The following is a 10438-nucleotide window of genomic DNA, read 5'->3' as shown; positions in this document are numbered from 1 at the left end:
CTTTGTGCAAAGATGTTTTCCTGGTTTATTTTGAGCATTTCATAACAGTCGATACTTAAGGGTGTGGTGGGGTCTTAATGTTAGTGTAAACAGTCTGAGAAAAACAAATGGTACCCAGATTCGATTCTCAATTCTTCACAAATCTCCCGTTTTGAGTTGCAGCAGCCCACAAACGCACACACACACCTGACCTTTGTCATTAGCCTTACACTGTGCATATGAGTAATTAACCCCTTTATGGAAGTGCCATCTGAAGTGTGTCCTGGATGCTTTGAAATAGTGTGAAGAGTATGTTTTACCTTTTATCAACCCCTGCAATTACATTAATTTAGCAACATTTTCAAATTCAAGATGTATTCTCCTACTGTGGCAAAATGAGGCTCGATTAAAAAAAAAAAATGTAATCTTCATTTAACTAGGCACAGTTAAGAAAAAAATTATATTTACAATGATGGCCTACACCGGCCAAATCCGGACGACGCTTGGCCTATTGTGCGCTGCCCCATGGGACTCCCAATCACGGCCGGTTGTGATACAGCCTCTAGCGCTGAGATGCAGTGTCTTAGACCACGGCGCCAGTCGGGAGCTTGATTGAAATGGTACAACTGCACTTTCGTCCCCCTGGTAAGTGCAATGCCACAATACCACATGATTTCATATAATCAGAACATTTAACAGACTTTAAATATTGAATATTGAAAGTATATAATGTTAGATTTTTCTAGCCTGGTCCCACATCTGTTGTGCTTTTGGCAACATTGCTGTCATGACAATTCCACAAGGTGTTGGCAAGAGCACAGAAACAGACTGGTATCCAGGCTACTTCTTTTCCATACAAGTTTAACAGGGTGGATCACCTTCTGGAAGTTCTACCCATTTCCTCCATGTCCCCAGAGGCTTCATCAGGACGTTTTCTGTTTGTCTGCGACACCTTTCATTTGTAGATGAATATTCAGGAGTTTCTGGCAAGACAAAGTTGACTGTTGTGACAAAAATGTATTTTTGTGTTCCTGCTGATGAAGAGACTACAGGGAGCTTGAAGAATCCCAGGAAGTAGGTTAGCTGGGCGAGATGACAGCAAAACAACACCTACTCCTGATGCTTTTCATCTCGCTTCACTGTCCAAAAGAACTACAAATTCACATTTGAGAAGGGTAACCTATTTTTTAGACGATCTGAGGCACTGAATTGTTAGTGCGCTGCAGACATTGTGGGTTTCTGTCTACTAAAATCGTAAAGATGCTAAAGACTGGAGTCATAAACCATGCCTTGTATGCCACCTTCTTAACATGATGGCATAGGATTTTTTTATGATTCTGATTTTCCATTTCCAAAAAGACAAACTGATCATATCAGCGGCTCAATACATATAACACACATTTATAATCAATCAATTGACCATGGCTACTGTATATTGACTGTGATCAGGTTCAAGAGGCCTACAATATGATGGGGTTGACACAAAGAAGCCTGAATCCAGCTTTCAGTTGGAGATGTTTTCCTCTTCAAAAGAAAGTAGCTCGGTGATGGATTGCTCTCCCCTGGGATCCACTGTGATGTCTGGAGAACCGGGAGACACAGAGGGATGTGTGTGTATGATTTCTAAAACAAAGTGTGTGTCTTGTCGCCTCGAGGTAGAGATATGGAACATGGCGTCTCAGAATTGAGTATGCAGCCGTATAACTCACCTGTCACGAGGGTTATGCAGCACTATAACTCACCTGTCACGAGGGTTATGCAGCACTATAACTCACCTGTCACGAGGGTTATGCAGCACTATAACTCACCTGTCACGAGGGTTATGCAGCACTATAACTCACCTGTCACGAGGGTTATGTAGCACTATAACTCACCTGTCAAGAGGGTTGTGCAGCACTATAACTCACCTGTCACGAGGGTTATGCAGCACTATAACTCACCTGTCACGAGGGTTATGCAGCACTATAACTCACCTGTCACGAGGGTTATGCAGCACTATAACTCACCTGTCACGAGGGTTGTGCAGCACTATAACTCACCTGTCACAAGGGTTATGGATCACTATAACTCACCTGTCACAGGGGTTATGCAGCACTATAACTCACCTGTCACGAGGGTTATGCAGCACTATAACTCACCTGTCACGAGGGTTATGCAGCACTATAACTCACCTGTCACAGGGGTTATGCAGCACTATAACTCACCTGTCACGAGGGTTATGCAGCACTATAACTCACCTGTCACAGGGGTTATGCAGCACTATAACTCACCTGTCACGAGGGTTATGCAGCACTATAACTCACCTGTCACGAGGGTTATGCAGCACTATAACTCACCTGTCACAGGGGTTATGGATCACTATAACTCACCTGTCACAGGGGTTATGCAGCACTATAACTCACCTGTCACGAGGGTTATGCAGCACTATAACTCACCTGTCACAGGGGTTATACAGCACTATAACTCACCTGTCACGAGGGTTATGCAGCACTATAACTCACCTGTCACGAGGGTTATGCAGCACTATAACTCACCTGTCACGAGGGTTATGCAGCACTATAACTCACCTGTCACGAGGGTTGTGCAGCACTATAACTCACCTGTCACAAGGGTTATGGATCACTATAACTCACCTGTCACAGGGGTTATGCAGCACTATAACTCACCTGTCACGAGGGTTATGCAGCACTATAACTCACCTGTCACGAGGGTTATGCAGCACTATAACTCACCTGTCACGAGGGTTGTGCAGCACTATAACTCACCTGTCACGAGGGTTATGCAGCACTATAACTCACCTGTCACGAGGGTTATGCAGCACTATAACTCACCTGTCACGAGGGTTGTGCAGCACTATAACTCACCTGTCACGAGGGTTATGCAGCACTATAACTCACCTGTCACGAGGGTTATGCAGCACTATAACTCACCTGTCACGAGGGTTATGCAGCACTATAACTCACCTGTCACGGGGGTTATGCAGCACTATAACTCACCTGTCACGAGGGTTATGCAGCACTATAACTCACCTGTCACGAGGGTTATGCAGCACTATAACTCACCTGTCACGAGGGTTGTGCAGCACTATAACTCACCTGTCACAGGGGTTATGGATCCCTATAACTCACATGTGACCAGGGTTTTGATAGGGTTTCTTTTGGATCCACACAAGCATTCTCAAACAGGCAGATACCATATGGATCTTGAAGCTGGACATTCAGGTATCTATGGCCTAGCGTGCTAGAATAACCTTGGTTTAAAAGCAGCATTCATCTAACATTTTCCCAAATGGTTTATTTTGACATTTGAGAAGGTTTGGTAAATTGGAATTACATTTGTTACATCATGTTTTGACTAAATTGAAGACTGCATGCATAGACCTAAACAGATGTTTTGTAGCTAATGTTGTGTTTTGCCTTTAAAATGCAGTCAGTGTTTTTACAACCTCTGCAGAACATGGCAGTTTCTCTGCTTTGATATGTCAATATCAATCAAAAAGTCGTTCAAATGTCAAAGGCGATTTTGCCCATGACTGAACTGCATGCCAAACACTCCTAAAAAAAACATTTTCAAAAAGTCTGTCGGTCTGGAGTTTACTGACTCTTACTAGAGCTATAATTGGCTGTTGAATATACTGTATACTCCCCCTGCCTCTCCACAATTTGTACACTCATTTTCGATCTATTGAGACACAATACAATCAATACTTTCCCACTGTCACTAATTAGCAAATGATTACCGCCCCCTCCCCCCAATCATTAGTTCATTGTAGTGACAGAGTAATTACACCTGAACTGATGCTATTGTTGTTCTTCTTTTACCTCTATTTAACTAGGCATTGTTTTTTAACTAGGATCGTTGATGACCTGGTTCTGAATAGACATCTTTAAACTCATATGTCCCTCTGGTGAGAAGGAAGAGGAGATACAGTAGACTACTTCAGTCTTTCAGTGGTTTAAAAACAACACCAAACATTTCTTTGAATAGTGAATTCCTTGAAATTGGGACCGAGCATTTTTTTATTTGACCTTTAGTTTGACCTTGAAGTGGGCTGGTCCAATGAGAATGAAATGTCCTCTGCAAGAGAACTGTTCTGCCAACGAGTCATTGTTAACTTATATATTGCTGTACACATTTCTATTTTCCTGGGTTGGGTGAGTTCTTACTTTCAGTCTCGTTATTTTCAGAAACACATTAAAACACTGAGCCAGGGAGAGTTCCAATGTTTCAACTTAAATATGCTTGCTTGTAAAAATAAAATAAAAAGTTTAACTATAGTTTGTTTTAATTACGAAATGAAAAAGGAGGTGTTTGTATGGTTGTTTACATATGCACTCAATTATGGGAAAATAAAACGATTCAAAATGTGTCACTGACTGAGACTGAATTGTGTCCATTTCAGGATCTAATATATATATATAGATTAAATCGTTTTTCCCCCCTCATCAATTTACATACAATACCCCATAATGATGAAGCAAAAAGAGGTGTTAAGAAATATGACATTTATACAAGTATTCAGACCCTTTACTCAGTACATTGTTGAAGCACCTTTGGCATCGATTACAGCATTGAGTCTTCTTGGGTATGATGCTACAAGCTTGGTACACCTCTATTTGAGGAGTTTCTCCCATTCTTCTCTGCAGATCCTCTCAAGCTCTGTCAGGTTGGATGGGGAGCGTCGCTGCACAGCTATTTTCAGGTCTCTCCAGAGATGTTTGATCGGGTTCAAGTCCAGCCTCTGGCTGGGCCACTCAAGGACATTCAGAGACTTGTCCCAAAGCCACTCCTGCATTGTCCCGGTCATTGTCTTGTTGGAAGGTGAACCTTCACCCCAGTCAGGTCCTGAACTCTCTGGAGCAGGTTTTCATCAAGGATCTCTCTGTCCTTCGCTCTATTCATTTTTGCCTTGATCGTGACTAGTCTCCTAGGCCCTGCGCTGAACAACATCCCCAGCATGATGCTACCGCCACCAAACTTCACTGTAGGGATATGCCAGGTTTTTTCTAGACATGGCGCTTGGCATTTAGGCCAAAGCGTTCGATCTTGGTTTCATTAGACCAGAGAATCTTGTTTCTCAGGTGTTTCTTAGGTGCCTTTTGGCAAACTCCAAAAGGGCTGTCATGTACCTTTTACTGAGGAGTGGCTTCCGTCTGGACACTCTACCATAAAGACCTGATTGGTGGAGTGCTGCAGAGATGGTTGTCCTCCTGGAAGGTTATCCCATCTCCACAGAGGAACTCTAGAGCTCTGTCAGAATGACTATCAGGTTCTTGGTCACCTCCCTCAGTTTGGCTGGCCAGAAAGGTCTAGAAAGAGTCTCGGTGGTTCTAAACTTCTGCCATTTAAGAATGATGGAGGCCACTGTGTCTCTTGGGAACCTTCAATGCTGCAGACATGTTTTGGTACCCTTCCCCAGATCTGTGCCTCGACACAATCCTGTCTCGAAGCTCTACGGACAATTCCTTCGACCTCATGGCTTGGTTTTTGCTCTGACATGCACTGTCAACTGTGGGACCTTATATAGACAGGTGTGTGCCTTTATAAATCATGTCCAATCAATTGAATTTACCACAGGTTGACTCCAATCAAGTTGTAGAAACATCTCAAGGATGATCAATGGAAACAGGATGCATCTGTGCTCAATTTTGAGTATCATAGCAAATGTCTTAAATACTTATGTAAATAAGGTATTTCATTTATTTATTTTTTATAAATTTGCAAACATTTCTAAAAACTCATTTTGGCTTTGTCATTATGGAGTATTGTGTGTAGATCGCTGAGGAAATGTTTTTATTTAATCAATTTTAGAATTGAAGGCTGTAAGGCTGTAACGTAAGCTGTAACGTGACAAAATGTGGAAAAAGTCAATATACAGTACCAGTCAAAAATTGATACACGTACTCATTCAAGGGTTTTTCTTTATTTTTACAATATTTTACATTGTTATTTAATAGTTCTGATGTCTTCACTATTATTCTACAGTGTAGAAAATTGTAAAAATAAAGAAAAACCCTTGAATGATAGGTGTGTCCAAACTTTTACTCGTACTGTAATGTGTATATATATATATATATATATATATATATATATATTATTACATTACACACACACACACTACATGACCAAAAGTATGTGGACAACTGCTCGTCAAACATCTCATTCCAAAATCATGAGCATTAATATGGAGTTGGTCCCTCCTTTGCTGCTATAACAGCCTCCACTCTTCTGGGAAGGCTTTTTCCACTAGATGTTGGAACATTGCTGCGGGGACTTGTTTCCATTCAGCCACAAGCGCATTAGTGAGGTCGGGTACTGATGTTGGGCGATTAGGCTTGGCTCACAGTTGGTGTTCCAATTCATCCTAAAGGTGTTCGATGGGGTTGAGCAGTGGCGGATTTAAGCATAGGCGACATGGGCAGCATCTTGCCGGGGGTGGCATGGGGCGCTCGCACAAAAATAAATATTCTGAATGTTGACATTTGCTCAATCGGTTTTCTTTCACTCATTTGCACGTCACATCAATTATATAATTTCATCGTGTGGGACTGTGTGTCAATTAACCTTGTCGGAGTGGGCGCCCTGATTCTAGTTTGTGAGCTAGGCAGGCTACTGCCTGGGAAGGTCTCCCACTCAGTACGAGAAGTACGAGAATGGGAGGGGGGTGGGGGTGGGGGTAGGTTGACCTCAGGTCTCCCCACTGGAAGCCAGAAGTAGGGGGAGCGAGGGAAACTATCAAATAGCACACCTCTAACTTTGTACAGTACTAATGCATTTAGTAATGCAGTTAGGTGTGCAATTTAGTTTGTGTTTCCTGTTTGAAGTGCAATAGTGTAATAATCAGGTTCTCTTCTAAGTGTTATTCTATGTGTGATATGGAATTTGTGCAATTTAGTTATGTTTTTTGTTAGCAATAGGGTAATAGCATAATAATTTGATTCTCTTTTTTATTTTCATTTATATACTACAATTTGTTTCTATTTGTCTTTGTTACATCTTTTTGATATTTATTAGTCTTATTTTGTGTGTGTATATATATATATATATATATATATATATATAGTTGTAAATGTTTTGATATTTATTAGTCTTATTTTGTGTGTGTATATATATATATATATATATATATATTGTAAATGTTTTGATTATTTATTAGTCTTATTTTGTGTGTATATATATATATATATATATAGTTGTAAATGTTTTGATATTTATTAGTCTTATTTTGTGTGTATATATATATATATATATAGTTGTAAATGTTTTGATATTTATTAGTATTATTTTGTGTGTATATATATATATATATATATATATATATATATATAGTTGTAAATGTTTTGATATTTATTAGTCTTATTTTGTGTGTATATATATATATATATATATATATATATTATAAATATTTTTGTAAATGTTTTGATTATTTATTTATGTTGTTCCAAATGTCTGAATAAAAATTAGTTAATGCATAATGGTGCTTTTTTTTGTTGGGGCGGGGGCTGTAGAGGGGGGAGGGTCACCCAGGAAGTCATACAAGCTAGAACTGCCACTGGGGATGAGGTCAAGACTCTGTACAGGCCAGTCAAGTTCTTCCACACCGATCTCGACAAACCATTTCTGAATGGTCCTCGCTTTGTGCAGGGGGCATTGTCATGCTGAAATAGAAAAGGGCCTTCCCCAAAATGTTGCCACAAACTTGGAAGCACAGAATCTTCTGGAATGTCATGGTATGCTGTAGCGTTAAAATGTTTCCCTTCACTGGAAGTAAGGGGCCTAACCTGAACCATGTAAAACATCCCCAGACCATTATTCCTCCTCCACCAAACTTTATAATTGGCACTATGCATTCAGGCAGGTAGTATTCGCCTGGCATCCACCAAACCTCGATTTGTCCGTTGGACAGCCAGATGGCAAAGCGTGATTCATCACTCCAGCGAGCTTTACACCACTCCAGTTGACGCTTGGCATTGCGCATGGTGATCTTAGTCTTGTGTGCGGTTGCTCGGCCATGGAAACCCATTTCATGAAGCTCCTGACGAACAGTTCTTGTGGTGATGTTGCTTCCAGAAGCAGTTTGGAACTCTGTCATGAGTGTTGCAGATGATTTTTACACAGTACACTCTCCAGCACTCGGCGGTCCTGTTCAAGCTCATTGTGTGGCCTACCACTTCGTGGCTGAGCAGTTGTCGCTTCTAGACGACAACTAGCTGAATTGCATAAAAAGGACTTCACAGGCAAGGATATTATATTTGTCGGATCATCAAGTACTTCAAGGAGAGCGGCTCAATTGTTGTGAAGAAGGATTCAGGGCGCTCAAGAAAGTCCAGCAAGTGTCAGGACTGTCTCCTAAAGTTGATTCAGCTGCGGGATCGGGGCACCACCAGTACAGAGCTTGCTCATGAATGGCAGCAGGCAGGTGTGAGTGCATCTGCACGCACAGTGAGGCGAAGACTTTTGGAGGATGGCCTGGTGTCAAGAAGGGCAGCAAAGAAGCCACTTATCTTCAGGAAAAACATCAGGGACAGACTGATATTCTGCAAAAGGTAAAGGGATTGGACTGCTGAGGACTGGGGTAAAGTCATTTTCTCTGATTTTCCCGGATGCCACAGACAAAGGTTGTCCGGAGAAGACAAGGTGAGCGCTACCATCATGTGTCATGTTGTCATGCCAACAGTAAAGCATCCTGAGACCATTCATGTGTGGGGTTGCTTCTCAGTCAAGGGATGCATTGCCCTAGACCACTGCACCACTCACAATATTGTCTAAGAACACATCCATGAATAAAGAATGGTACCAACACATCCTCCGAGAGCAACTTCTCCCAACCATCCAGGAACAGTTTGGTGACGAACAATGCCTTTCATTATTTTTATTTGACCCCTTTTCTCCCCAATTTTGTGGTATCCAATTGTTAGTAGTTACTATCTTGTCTCATCGCTACAACTTCCGTACGGGCTCGGGAGAGACGAAGGTCGAAAGCCACGTGTCCCCCGAAACACACCAACCAAGCCGCACTGCTTCTTAACACAGCGCGCATCCAACCCGGAAGCCAGCCGCACCAATGTGTCGGAGGAAACACCGTGCACCTGGCGACCTGGTTAGCGCGCACTGCACCCAGCCCACCACAGGAGTCGCTAGTGCACGATGAGACAAGGATATCCCTACCGGCCAAACCCTCCCTATACCGGATGACACTAGGCCAATTGTGAGTCGCCCCACGGACCTCCCGGTCGCGGCCGGCTGCGACAAAGCCAGGGAGCGAACCCAGAGTCTCTGGTGGCTCAGCTAGCACTGGCCCTAGACCACTGTGCCACCCGGGATGTCCGAACAATGCCTTTTCCAGCACGATGGAACACCTTGCCCTAAGGCAAAAGTGATAACAACGTGGCTCTGGGAACAAAACATTGATATTTTCGGTCCACGGCCAGGAAACTCCCCAGACCTTAATCCCATTGAGAACTTGTGGTCAATCCTCAAGAGGCGGGTGGACAAACAAACACCCACAAATTATGACAAACTCCAAGCATCGATTATGCAAGAACGGGCTGCCGTCAGTCAGGACGTGGCCCAGAAGTTAATTGACAGCATGGCAGGGCGGATTGCAGAGGTCTTGAAAAAGAAGGGTCAACACTGCAAATATTGACTCTTCGCATCAACTTCATGTAATTGTCAATAAAAGCCTTTTACACTTATGAAATGCTTGTAATTATACTTCAGTATTCCACAGTAACATCTGACATAAATATCTAAAGACACTGAAGCAGCAAACTTTGTGAAAATTAATATTTGTCATTCTCAACTTTTGGCCACGACTGTAGACGCTGAAGGCAGATATGAGACATATGGTCCACCTAGTGGGCATTTAAACAATGACTTGCATTATCTGACCAGATTACTGCAGTGAGCCTGAAAACAAAAGGTATCACCATGGGCTAGCTAGACGCAGGCTTCAGAAGACAGCTTGGAGCATGTGTTATAGTGGTCAGCTTAAACACCATATCGCCTGGGTCCCCAGAACTGTGAAGGTGACATGATTCAATGAAATTCTTAAATAAAAACAATTGACAATTCTCATAATTGTATTTTTTGGTCTTTCTTGAAAATAAAAAAAATTAAAAACACAAAACATTACAAAACAGATTCAGTAACTGAGGTGACATCTTGTAAAGGCACTATAGAAGAGCAAATCAAAGACAATGATATATCGGTAAGTTCAGGTGGAGCCTTGAGGTGACTAGCAAACAATGTCAAGTTCTGGCTTCCTTAAAACAGAGCATCTCAAATGTGTATTTTCTTCCAATAGTGCTAAGCAAATTCGAATCTATTTAATCCATTCAAATAAATACAGGATAAAAGTTTAAAACCTGTTAAAGTCTGTAGCTCTTGGTGTGGTTAAACCCAAACCAATAACAGAAAGGAATCTGTAGAAATGTTCAGGTGTGATACATACATTACG

This window comes from Oncorhynchus keta, chromosome 28 (assembly GCF_023373465.1).
Source record: "Oncorhynchus keta strain PuntledgeMale-10-30-2019 chromosome 28, Oket_V2, whole genome shotgun sequence".
Classification (NCBI taxonomy): Eukaryota; Metazoa; Chordata; class Actinopteri; order Salmoniformes; family Salmonidae; genus Oncorhynchus; species Oncorhynchus keta.
The sequence above is the reverse complement of the archived record's forward strand: the minus strand, read 5'-3'. Positions refer to the sequence as shown.